The sequence below is a fragment of the Pteropus alecto genome, unplaced genomic scaffold (genome assembly GCF_000325575.1).
Source record: "Pteropus alecto unplaced genomic scaffold, ASM32557v1 scaffold34, whole genome shotgun sequence".
Lineage (NCBI taxonomy): Eukaryota > Metazoa > Chordata > Mammalia > Chiroptera > Pteropodidae > Pteropus > Pteropus alecto.
In genome coordinates, this window is record NW_006435763.1 from 2118088 (window position 1) to 2130285 (window position 12198).

The 12198-nt window shown below is 47.2% G+C and overlaps 1 protein-coding gene and 1 pseudogene across 1 annotated transcript in view; one reads left to right on the top strand and one right to left on the bottom strand.

Moving 5' to 3' along the window:
• Positions 1-12198, top strand: part of SNX29 (sorting nexin 29) — a 443554-nt gene that overhangs the window by 113008 nt on the left and 318348 nt on the right. The gene's annotated exons all lie outside the window — the stretch shown is intronic.
• LOC112479143 lies at positions 7814-7932 on the bottom strand (annotated as a pseudogene).

Sequence of the window (12198 nt, forward strand, 5' to 3'; positions counted from 1 at the left end):
GCATGCGGCCAGGGCTGACAGCTGGCGGTTTAGAGCAGCACCTCTTAGGCGTACCTGGAGTCACGGCAGCCTTCAGCCTTCAGCCTCGGTTCCAGCAGGTCTGGGAGAGGTGTGACACGTTTTTCTAATGAGCTCCCGGGGGTGCTGGCCTGCTGCTTCCGTGACCACACTTGTAGTAGCAGGGACTCAGACAGAATGCTAATCATGGTCTGAAAGGGTAAGTTCAATTATCTGAGATCACCAGGACTCTTAGGTGAAGGCACTTGTGATTTTTATCTCAGAACCGAGTTGGGAGTTAGTTTTCGTTGGTTGGTTTGTTTGAAGAACACAAAGAATGCCATGGCCCACTACCAGAACTAGCACTATTAATATTTGTCCCTTTTGCTTTCAATTTTATATTGAAGTGAACTACAAACGACATGTAGGCTTGCTTTTGGCGGGTTTCGAAGGATCTGCACGGGATCTTTGCTCACCCAACATTGTGCTGGATGCTTTCAGGTTAAGGTGCATACAAGTGGGGTTCTAGGACAGAATTCTGCCATGACTGGCCAGCTTGAGAGTTCTTGAGAAAACTCTTGTTTTCATGCTTTAAACATACCAGTTGTACAAACAATGTCATTTGAAATGTAGAAGAGAGCCCCAAATCTCACAGCCCTGGCATGAGAATTATTTCCACTTAAATTGTTTAAGTACCGTTTTGGCAGTTACAGCACTATCAGTGTGTACGTGCAATTTTTATTGATCGTTTATAACATTTTTTTGTATCACTGTGTACATTTCAAATTATGTCTGAATAGAAATTCCCCTTCCCCCCAGAATATAAAAGTAATGCACAAATTATAATCCATAAGTCCGGGAAGAATAGAAAGGTTTAAATAAAACCACCTGGATGCAATTTTCCTTTTAATGTTTTTTTAAAATTATTTAGGAAACATTTTATACCAGTTTATTTTATGTGTATATTCATCTTTTCATTTTACATAATTCACATCTTTCTGAATCTATAAGTTGATGATTTCCTTTGAAAAGCAGTTGATATCACATCATAAACGTTTTCTCGTGTTATTCGCTTGTGTGGTTACCACCTTTGACGGCCACGTGGAATTGTGTTTGCACATGTCCTTGTTTCTCCCGCCATTTTCTTAAACATCTCCCCTCCCTCCCTGTTTTAGGAGTACCATTTCCATGGACATATTTTTTTGGTAAAGCTCTTTTTTTTTCTTTCTTTCTTTCTTTTTTTTTTTTATAGATTATTTTCTTAATCTAGGTTCCTAGAAGTGTAGCTCCCATGTTAGAGGGAATGAGTGTCTCTAAAGCTCTTGACTCATATTGCCAAAATCTTTTTCAAGGAGAAGGTCCTGCTCGCTAGCCCCGTGGCAGTCCGTGGGGGGCCTGCCTGCCTCGGGGTCATTTTTAATGGTCGTGTAGCACACCAGTTTACTTGGCAGTTTCTGCCTAGGTTAGTGTTTTGGCCTCTTCTGGTTTTTGAGATCGTAGACAAAGGCTGAGATGCTCTCCTTGTGGCTGTAGCTCGTTTTCCCTCTGTCGATCCCGTTCCTCAGTATGTGTTTCAGGGAATGGGATCACGGAAAAAGATACAAATGTTTTAATGGCATAAGTTATGTGTTGTTCTGGCTCTGGGGTGAGTCTGGAGGACCCGCTTGCTGGAGCGTGAGCCGGTTCCATCCTCATTCATTACCTCTTGGCTCCTGCTTTTTGTGACCCCAAGATGAAGGGATCCTTGATGTGAATGATTTCCCAGCTGATTATTCTTTTGGGAGTAGAGATGAGGGAATTCCCCACCAGTGGGAGAATGGAAATGCCAAATGCGATATTGCCTGAACTTACAATTATGAAGTACCTTCTCAAACACCATGAATGGTGGAGAGTCCGATCAACTTCATTGACAAGCCTTTCAGAATTTTGTGACCAGTGTAAGCTTCCGGGATGTTTTTCCATATGAAAATGATGGACTGGAACAGATAGAGAGTAACGGGAGCATCGTGGCACCTCTTAAAGCAGTCACAAGCAAGGCAGAAAGCCATGTGCTTGTTTATTTTTTCTAATGGTTCCAGAATCCAATCAAAGACTCAGGTTTTGTTGACGAACTAAAATTTTTAGAGAGTAAGCAGCAAGGTGTATTTGCATGAACATCTGCATTTTGAAGCACGTGCCCACGTTGAATGGTTAAGCGTCACAGCTATTAGTAGTTGGTTGCCAGATGTTTCCCGAAAAATGTGCACCAAACATGGACTTGGGTGGTTTCTCAAGATGTGAAAGATATGCAGCTGCTAAGAGAAAAGGAAGAAGGTTGTGTCTGAAACGTTTATCCCATCACTTTTCCCCATCAAAGCACGGAAGCAGGAGGAGATAAAAAAATGATCGGAAGCAATAAATATGATAGAACACTCATTTAAAGGTTCTGGCAATTACCCATAGGGGAGGGAAATGCGTTTACCATTCATTAAAACTCTGTTTGCTATCTTTTTAATGAGAAGTAGGTAGAGAAGTCTATAGGAGTAAATAAAAACAAAATGGTTTTGAGGGATAACAGAAGAGCCTAGGAGGAAGAAAAGTTGGAAGAGAGATGGTGCTACTCAGTGAATGTCAGTGTTTGTGTTACATGGGAGAAACGGTTGACATTAACAGCTGGTCCTAGCTGATCCCGGGGCTGGAGCCTGTTGCTCAGTTGAACGCCCTTCCTTTTCCTCTTTGCCTCGGGAGAGGCAGAATTCGTAACCTGGTTATTCGTAGAAAATAATCTCTCAAACCTTGCCTTTCTGGTACAGTTCACAAGGTGGCAATTTCCATGTCACTGAACATGAAGCCTGGGTCTTAAATATAGCCAGCATGTGAATGCCCTGCAGGCGGTGACAGTGGCAATGACATCACTGCCAAGCAACTTCTTGTTATTTCGGAGCCAGGGAGGGGAACAACAGGAAGCTCGGCGGAGGGGAGATATTCTTGGCAGCTGCAGTGGTGCAGTTTAAAGAGAGATAACTGTCAAGTCTAGTGATTCTGGAAGTTTGCAAAGATTTTGTTCACCAGGCAGACAAAAGTTCACCGAGTTCATGGTACCGAACACAGACAGTGCACGGGCACGTGACGTGCTCACTGTACAGCCAGACGGCCCTTGCCGCCAGACAACCATCACACAAACGTTTTCTTTACAGCTGCAGAATTGTTTCTTCCGATACAGTCTTCCTTGGAAGCTCCAGATGTAACCTTACCGAGAGCTGAGCTGCGCGGTCGAAGTGGAGCGTGGGGGTGCTGGAACGCCACCTGCTCGGCTACCGTACCCCCCGTGAGCCATACGGGAAAGGCAGCGTGCAAACGATCGTCTCGGGTGGGACTCTGAGTCCAGTTCTTTCTCGTTTCTGCTAACGTGGAATGAGGAGCTGTTATGACTGAACTCAGTCCACAGATGTCTCCACGTCTCTTCTCCATCTTATGAAGCTGTTCCTTTTCCCAAGTCGGTTTCCCTGGGAGTGACTTGAACTGCCTCTTATTAGGTCTTCTTGTGTTTCTTCTCATTCACTCACTCGTTTGTCAGATTTCATAGTGCACCGCCTCCCCATCCCTGCACTCGCTCCCCCTTATTTTTCTCTACCGCTTGTTTTCTCCATAGCATCTGTCATCTTATATTACGTATACCATTCACTGTCACTGCCTTCTTCTCTTACATTGTAAGCCTCCTGAGGGCAGCGACCTTTGTCTCACTTGTTCACTGGTACATCTATCCCAAAGTGCCCATCCCAATGCCTGGTACATCCTATATAGGGCTCAGAAATTTGTTGACTGAACAAATGAAGTTTTGTCAATTACTTCTACGTTGTTGCTCTGCTGTGTCTGGCTTGTTTTTCTAAGGTCCTTTCATGGTCCAGGATGTCTGCTAGAGCCCCGGCCACCACATCTGCATTCTAGGCAGCAGGAAAGGTAAAGCAGAAGAGAAAAAAGAGTGTGTGCCAATTTTATTTTAAGGAGGTTCCCCGCAAGTCACTCAGAACAGTTTCTCTTACATTTCACTGGCTTGAACTTACTCTGTTGGGGATGCCGAGGGATGTGTTGTTTTTTTCAGTGGGGCACATTGTCACCCTAAATAAAATAACGGGAAGAACAGGTAGGTATTCCGGAAGGCAAAGTTGTTTCATGCTCAGTGCCTTGCACATAGTAAGCTCTCCCTAGCAAAAGTCACTTCTTTTGTTAGATGGAGTTATGACATAGCTCATGTTCCATGGTCATCAGTCTGTCAGACTCTCCCTATGATGATGAACAGAATGCCTTTTGAGTCCAAAAGACCTTGACTGAAATCCCTGTATTAAGCACTTGCTAACTGTTTGTGACCTTGGACAAGTTACTTTGTCTATGAACCTCCATTTAAAAAAATCTATAAAGTGGGGATAATATAGAACCACTTCATAGGTGATGGTGAGGATAAAATCAGATAATGCAGATAAACGTGGCATGGTGTCTGAAGCACAGGAAGTTAATAAATGAGGGATGTTATGTGTCACTCTATGATTTTTATAACCATCTCAGTCAAGTATCGTTTCTCGATGCCAAGGATCCAAGGATGACAGACATGGTCTTTGTTTTCTAGAAGCTCCCAGAAAGGCATTCCAGGCAGAGAGAACAGCTTGTGCAAAGCGGGAGAGACATGCACCGGGACAATGTGTTAGGGAGGCTGCAGGTAGCTCATGATGGCTGCAGTTTGGGGAACGACTAGGAAGGTTCTGGCAGGATGACGTAGGGACAGATTCCCAAGGCCCCAGCGGAGTTTGGCTCTGGTCTGTGGACATAGGGAACTATCAGAGGCCTTTAATTCAGAGACGAGCAGGAGCAGCCATGCACAGACCTGGGGCAGGATGTTCCAGGCAGAGGAGAGTCATGTACAGGTCTGGTTGTGGGTGGTTCCCTCTGCCAGGCCTTTTGGAGAACTGGATGGGAGGAGGCCATTCTTGGAGGGGGTGAGTCTGGGCTCGGAGGTTCTTTGAGCCATTCAGATAAGAGATGGTACTAATCACATTTAAGCAGAGAGAAGATGTGCAGGTGAGACAGTGGGTAGAACCATCACAGAGAAGTGTGATGCTAGTTGTTCTGTTCTTAGATTAGACTTTGTCTTCCCAGTAGACATAGTTGCCCGGGGATGATGGGAATATAAAGAAGATGTAAAGTATCTGTGTAGCTCCTCCAAGTAGGGGACCAGATCCGAACCTGGTTCTCTCTGGCACCAGCGTTTTCACTGAGGACGTTCACTTTGTTCCTGAGCCTGTGCATCCGTATGTGGCAGGTCTTTTGAAGAGCGAGACAGCATCACAACCTTAAAAACATCACCACCAGGAAGGTCAGCCAATGAGCTAATTGTTGCCCAGTGATCGCATCCTGAGATTGTGCGTTTGAGCTCGCATCCCTGTGTAATCACCATGGTCACGGTGTCAGCAGGTTTCAAGCCTCTGAGGAGGAGGTTGTCCCTGGGTCACTAAGGGATTAAAGTCTGTGATTTTGGTTCATTTGTGCAGATTGGGGGTAGTCTGTTTTGGCTCCTTCATCTAAAGTGGAAATTGCTCAGCTAGGCAAGAGATACGGTTATTTAGCAGATGGACACACTGGGATGGAGGGTGTGAGGTGAGATTTCCTCCCAGGTTTGTTGCTAATAAGGATGTGACCTTGGCTTTCAGAGGAACTTAACCAGGCCAAGATGGTCTGCTCCCCCCTGCCTCCCACCACAGGGCTATAGAATGAAACTTTTAATATCTGTTTGTTTATTTCTTATTTAATTTTTTTTTTATTATGACAGTTCACACATACATACAGAAGGAGACAGAATAGTATAACAAACCCCACGTACCTGTCACCTAGCCTTAGCAATTATTAACATTTTATCACTCTTGTTTCACTCATTTCTTCCTTGCTTTGTTTTTTGCTGGAGTATTTCAAAACAAATTCTAGATGTTATATCACCTGTAAATATTGGTTATTTATGAATCTCTAACATATGAGAATTAAAAAAACAGAAGTGCAGACAACACTCATCACATGGAACACAATTAGCCGTAATCCCTTGGTATCATCTAGTTTCTAAGTTCCAAAGATCCTTGATCGTCTTGAACTTTTTCAGTGGTTTTGTCTGAATCCTGATTTCAGTTCTTAAAAGTGTAGATCAGCTCATGTCATTCTCATGATTAAAACTCTCTGTAGCACTCAGAAAAGATCCACACTCCTCCCCACGGCCTGGGAGGCCCGTGCCATCCGACCTGCTGCCGGCTGAGGGTCTTTGCTGTCTCTCCTGCCTGGAACGTCCTGCCCCCGGCCTGGGCCTGGCTGCTCCTGCTCGTCTCTGTAGGGGGTGGCACTGTCTGAAGCGGCGCCTCATCTCCCCCGGTTGTGCCCCTCTCTGGCTTTGAGCTTCCTCTCTCTGCCTGTTTCGTCCATCTCAGTGTGTTTGTTCGGGGTGGCACTGTCTGAAGCGGCGCCTCGTCTCCCCCGGTTGTGCCCCTCTCTGGCTTTGAGTTTCCTCTCTGCCTGTTTCGTCCATCTCAGTGTGTTTGTTTGATGTAGACCTCCTTCCGCTCACGGATGTCAGTTCTCTGGGGGCCGGGGCCAGGCTGCTTGGCCAGCTCCCAGCACACACACGAGCTGCCCAGCCAGCGCTTGTTGAGTGAGTGGGCGATGGTACAGCGCAGCCCCCTCCGCAGGGTGTGGCCCAGAAGCCTGGAGCAGTCGCCTCTTTGGGGGAAAAGTGCTAACAAAGGGAGTTCTTCTCCTTCTCCTGTTCTGTTTTCTTTTCCCTTTTGCGGTCGCGTTGTTGGCACAAGCAGTTTCGCTCTCAGAGCAGCCATGCCAGTGGTGGTTATCTACATCGCTCGTCCACTGCAGACCCCGCATCGTAGGTCCTTGCTCTCTCTCATTCGTTCCTGTTAAGAGGACGTCCCAGACCCGCTTTTGAGTAATTACCTCCCATGTCTAGGGCAGGAAACTGATTGAGGCTGGGAAGCCTGGACACCCGCAGGCGGTCATTTCAGGGTTTTCCTCAGGAGGCCCCTGGGCGGAGCAGAGGCAGTGTGGGGTGCGGGCGGCGCCCGGGGCTTCCAGGTAGGGCTGTTTGGAGACCCTGCCCTTTCCTTGCTGCGCGACCCCGAGCCCATCACCTAGCCGTCTCTAAACCTCAGGGTGCTCGTGCGTACAGTGGGGTGAGCCACATCCCCAAACCAGCGGGCCGCAGGGCCTTCCCTGGGCTCTGTCCGTGTGTCCTGCTCAGAGGGACCAACATGTATTAGCAGTGACGTAATTGGCGCCTGTGTCAGGCCGAGAGATAAACGCAGCATAAACCCCCCAGGGCCCTGGGGCAGATGCTGCCTGTTCATTATGGGCAAAACCTATTTTGATAGCTCTCTCTTTTTTGATGAGGAGTTTTTGTGTCTCTCATGCATCGGCTCAGTTAATCCTCGCAGCGGCCAGTGAGCTGGGTACTGTGGTTTTCTGTTTACAGGAGGTGACAGGTTGAGCGGCTTGCTCATGGTCCTGTGGTTTGGGCCTCCGTCTGCCTCCAGATGTGAAGTCCCCTTGACATCCACTCTTCATGCCATCAGGATGGCTTTTGTACTGTATGATTGTCACAGAGTATCTCTGTTGGCATGTCTGACTATCATTTCTTCCTTCCTTTTTTGTACCAACTCTGGCTGTTTTCAGTCAAAGATGATGATTTAATTAATTGATTGATTGATTAATTAATTTAGGTGAGGCAACCCTTGGTTGACCTCACAGATTGCAAGGACCTTGTCAGCTTACAATCCCTTATTTTTAAAAATTTTTACACCTTCAGCACCTGATCTTCCTAGGTGGTCTCCCATCCAAGTACTAACCAGGCCCGACCCTGCTTAGCTTCCGAGATCAGACGGGATCGGGCTTGTTCAGGGTAGCATGGCCATAGACCTAAAGATAATGATGATTTTAAAAGGACCGCATCCTTCATCTTCAGCAGTAAGGAAGGACATTTCATCTTCCAAAATATCGTCGGATTCCGAGCCTTCCATTTTGTTCCCCTCTCAGTCTCGGCCAGCCTCGTGCCGGGCTGCAGTGCAGGCCAAGCGCTTCTGTTCCCAGCCCCACAGCCTTTGCAGTGAGCTCCCGAATGCAGCTTCTCCAGGAAGTTTTATGTAGCAAGACGTTGTGACAGGAAGACAAATCGTTGAGCTTTAAATTGAAGAAAACCAGAAGGCAATTTGTCTGATGTGTTCTAGTTCTGCCGTTTTACCTTCCACGAGTCTGAATTGTGGAGATGCTTTCCTTTCGCTTTGAAGGTTAAACTGCTGGGAGGTGTTTTATCGGGGAATGTTATGTTAAAGCATTAAGAACAATCAGATGTAAAGTTTTTTTTTTTTATTTTTACAGATTTTGACATATTATAAATAAGCGGAAGTTTGGCTCCCTTTTGCTCTTCCTTAAAAGAATTCTAAAAGCACCAGGACAAAATAGATTTTGGGAATTTGGCAGCAGGTTTACCTTAATTGCCGAGAGTGAGAATAAACATAGTGACTTCTCGAGGTGGAAACTGATCCTGCAGGCCCGCGTGGCCTCGATAGGGCAGGCTGTCTCCTCCCCTCAGAGACCCCGAGATGGGAGCTGGCTTGCCTTTCCTCTCGGAGACCATCGAGAGGGGGCAGGCTGTTCACTTGTGGATCCTGGCAGGCTTTTCTTTATAGCGTTCACTCCGGCTTATAATAATAACGTCGTTTAGTTCAGTGTCATTTCATTACAATGTTGGTGAGATGCTGTAGGAACTTAACTCTTGTTTATATCATTAGCCTGTGGTCAAATCAGTTTCATTATACTTTATTTCACATGAAGTTGCAGAACCTATCGATATATGTGAAGACTTACTGTATGTACTTGAGTGTGCCTCTGATTAGGGAGGCTTATAATAATAACGTTGTTTAGTTCAGTGTCATTTCATTACAATGTGGATGAGATGCTGTAGGAACTTAACTCTTGTTTATGTCATTAGCCTGTGGTCAAATCAGTTTCATTATACTTTATTTCACATGAAGTTGCAGAACCTATCGATATATGTGAAGACTTACTGTATGTACTTGAGTGTGCCTCTGATTAGGGTCCGTCTCCTCTCCTGGACTTGGAGTCCCATGACTCCAAGTGGGGATCCTGCTCTTTCTTTCCTCTGTGCTTCATCTTCAGGGCTAAACCCTGTCGCTCACACAAGGCAGATGCTTGGCGTCCTTAGTGTTTGAGGAATGAATAGATCGCTTGAACAAGATGTGCCATCTTCTCACTCATGCACTACCGCCAGCGAGTCTCACTGCTGGATGGCCCCGTCCGTTGGTGCTCTCTGACTCCCCCTGCCTCAGCACAGGCTGCTCTGGTCCTTGTCGCCTCTGTGCTGATGGGAAGAGAAAGCTCCATTCCCAGGAGGAAATGGGTCTGGTCAGAAGGTTTGTGACAGTGTGCTCACGTGGCCTTGTGTGCTGGGAAACACTCCGTGTATTATGTCGCTAGAAGAACAGTGTGTTAAGTCTGTGTATTCGGAAGAACACGTGCAATTTGGCAAGCCTTCGGGAGGAAGAGCATACATTCAGAGCTGCCGGACGTTTATCTTTGAGAGCGCAGGGTTGAGGTGAGCCAAGGACACGGTCATTAACAAGTGAGGGGGGAGGATCTGGCTTGGGTTGAATGACCCCAGACTCCTCCAGTGGCTTTGAGTAGAGATTGGTGCTGTGCTTAGTTGGAAGAAAAGGGTAGACTGAGCTGGGTGCCTGGGAGCACCTTGGGCCTGGAACTTTGTATTCTTTATCCTGCTGGAGTGGCTGTACCAGCATGAAGACATCCAGGGGTCGTGAGCCCTGCGGCATCTTCTGTTCTGCTGCAAGGGAGGGGTCTGTGCGCCAGGCACCATGCAGTGTGCATTTGAGAGGCCGACCTGGATGGAGTCCTGTTCCCTCACTTCTTGCCGTGTGACCTTGGGCACCTTTGAGCCTGTTCTTTCATTTATAAAATGGGGATGAAAGGAATTGATGCCCTTAGCCTTGGTACATGGATATTGACCACTAAGTCAGTGCCTGGCACGTTGTTGACATGATCCCAACTCACAAGCTTCTTTGCCTGTGGGCTTGAGTTGTTTCTCTCGTCGTGGGGAATGGGAGGGGAACGTGGTTGGCGACACACCAGCCGCTGGTTTTACATCAGTCCCGTCAGGAAACTGCATCGGTGGGGTGTGGGTTGGTAGGGAGCACATCTTGTTTATTAATTTAGCCCAAATGTAGCTTCCAAGTGACCCCCGCGTGGACACCAGTCCAAGAAAGGGCTCCTTTGGCTCCCAACAGCGGCTGGCACCTCTATAAGTGTGTGACGATTCCCTGCCAAGTCAGTCCCGGGCTCTGCCTAGTCCCCAGTCCCAGGCATAGCCTGCAGAGCACGACGGGGAGCTGGCTACGCTCCCCACCCCTCCGCTGGTTCTCTGAGACAGCGGCTCCGTGCGCTGCTGGTTGGCTGCCTCTCAATGCAGGTGAGAGCTAATTCCTAGTAATCACAGAGCCTGGCTCTGAGCAGGCTCGGAAGATCGGGAGAGCTCTAGTCATTTCCTTCGCTAAGCTTTGACTTCAGATGTCTTAGGCGAAACTTCTGTCCCTAAAGATGATACTGAAGTTTCACCAGTCGTGTTCGTGAGACTCTGGTCCCCATGGGCTGCATCTCCTTGGTGACCCAGTAGAGCGTTAATTAGAGCAGTTGACCTCAGCAGTAGGAGAGTAGAAATCCCCACTGCTTGGGAGAACTCACGCCTTGTGGCTTCTGGGCTCACCGCCCTGAGGGTGGGGTGGAAGTACACAATAGTTTGCTACTTCTGCAGCCCCTGCTCATGGCAGGCATTATTCATCAATCCCTGTGCTCCTAGATGTAGCCCCAGATCCTCTTCGTCCAGTGTCTAGCCACTTCTGATCAGAATCGGATTTCTTTTTTTAGCAAAAATCTATTTTTTACCTTTCCATTCTCTGAGAACTCTAAGAAAGGCCTTTTAGAAAGAGCAGATGAGCCAAACTTCTCAAACAGAAGGTTCTAAGGCTCTGTGGAGATGACCGTCTTCGCCACAGCCAGGAGGAGCACCGAGACTGGCGTGAAGGGCAGGTGTGGTAATGCCACGAGGCTGGACATGTCCCCTCCAGCTGGCGCAGCCCCTAACTGCCCCCATGTTGCTGCCTCACTCAGTTTGCACTGCAGGTGGCCACTGTCCCAATAAATGTCAAATTTTCACATGAAGATGCTCTCGCCCTGGTGGAGACTGCTTGGCCTTCATTTGGTCTGGATTCGTGATCATTCATGATCTGTTTTCACCTCTGAGTCCGCCTCCTGGGTCACATAGCAGAGGGGCTTGTGCGCTCTGCTGACCAGCCCACCAGCTCTGAAGGGTCATAGCCCGAGGAATGATCTTGGAGCATTTAAAGATAACTCGGCGCTCTCATGTGATTCCATGCCTAGGTGATGTCTAGAATGGTAGATGTGTAGACAGAAGTAGAGGCCGGGGTGGCAGGGCCGGGGAGTGAGTGCTTAAGGGGTGCAGGGTTTCTTTTTGAGGTGAAAAAATGGCCTGGAACCAGTGGTGGTGGTTTTATACTCTTGGAATTTACTAAAAACTACTGAATGAGTCATTTTCAAAGAGGGAATTATGAATTATATCTCAATAACAAGGTGGAAAAAGTACATTGGGATTTTAAGCAAAATAAAATCAAATTTTAATAATAGCTGCCATTTATCGAACACTTAAAACATGACTTGGTGACCTAAGTGTTAGTGTCCCGTGTTTTCCTGGTTCTTGTTCTTTCATTAGAACATCAAGGAGAGGAAGATGCTGGGCTTTCTCTTCCGGGTCAGAAGCAGTAGCAACTTGGTTGCTTTCCTTTCTGCTTTCGTGCAGAGAGCAGTTCATGCACGTGGAATTTTGAGATACACAGATCATCTCTTCCTTGCTTTCCTAATTCTAGCCAGGATTGCTGACACGTTGTAAGTGATCTAAGCATACACCTGATTACATTTTTGACAGAGAGGCAGTAGTAATAATTTCACCCTTCATTTGCATGACACTTCTTTTCCCCAAAGAGTAAGTACATGTGGCGCCTCCCAGCGCTCCATGAGGTTGGTATTACCAACCCCACTGATGGCCCTTGCAGCCACATCTGTCCTTCACGTGTGTGT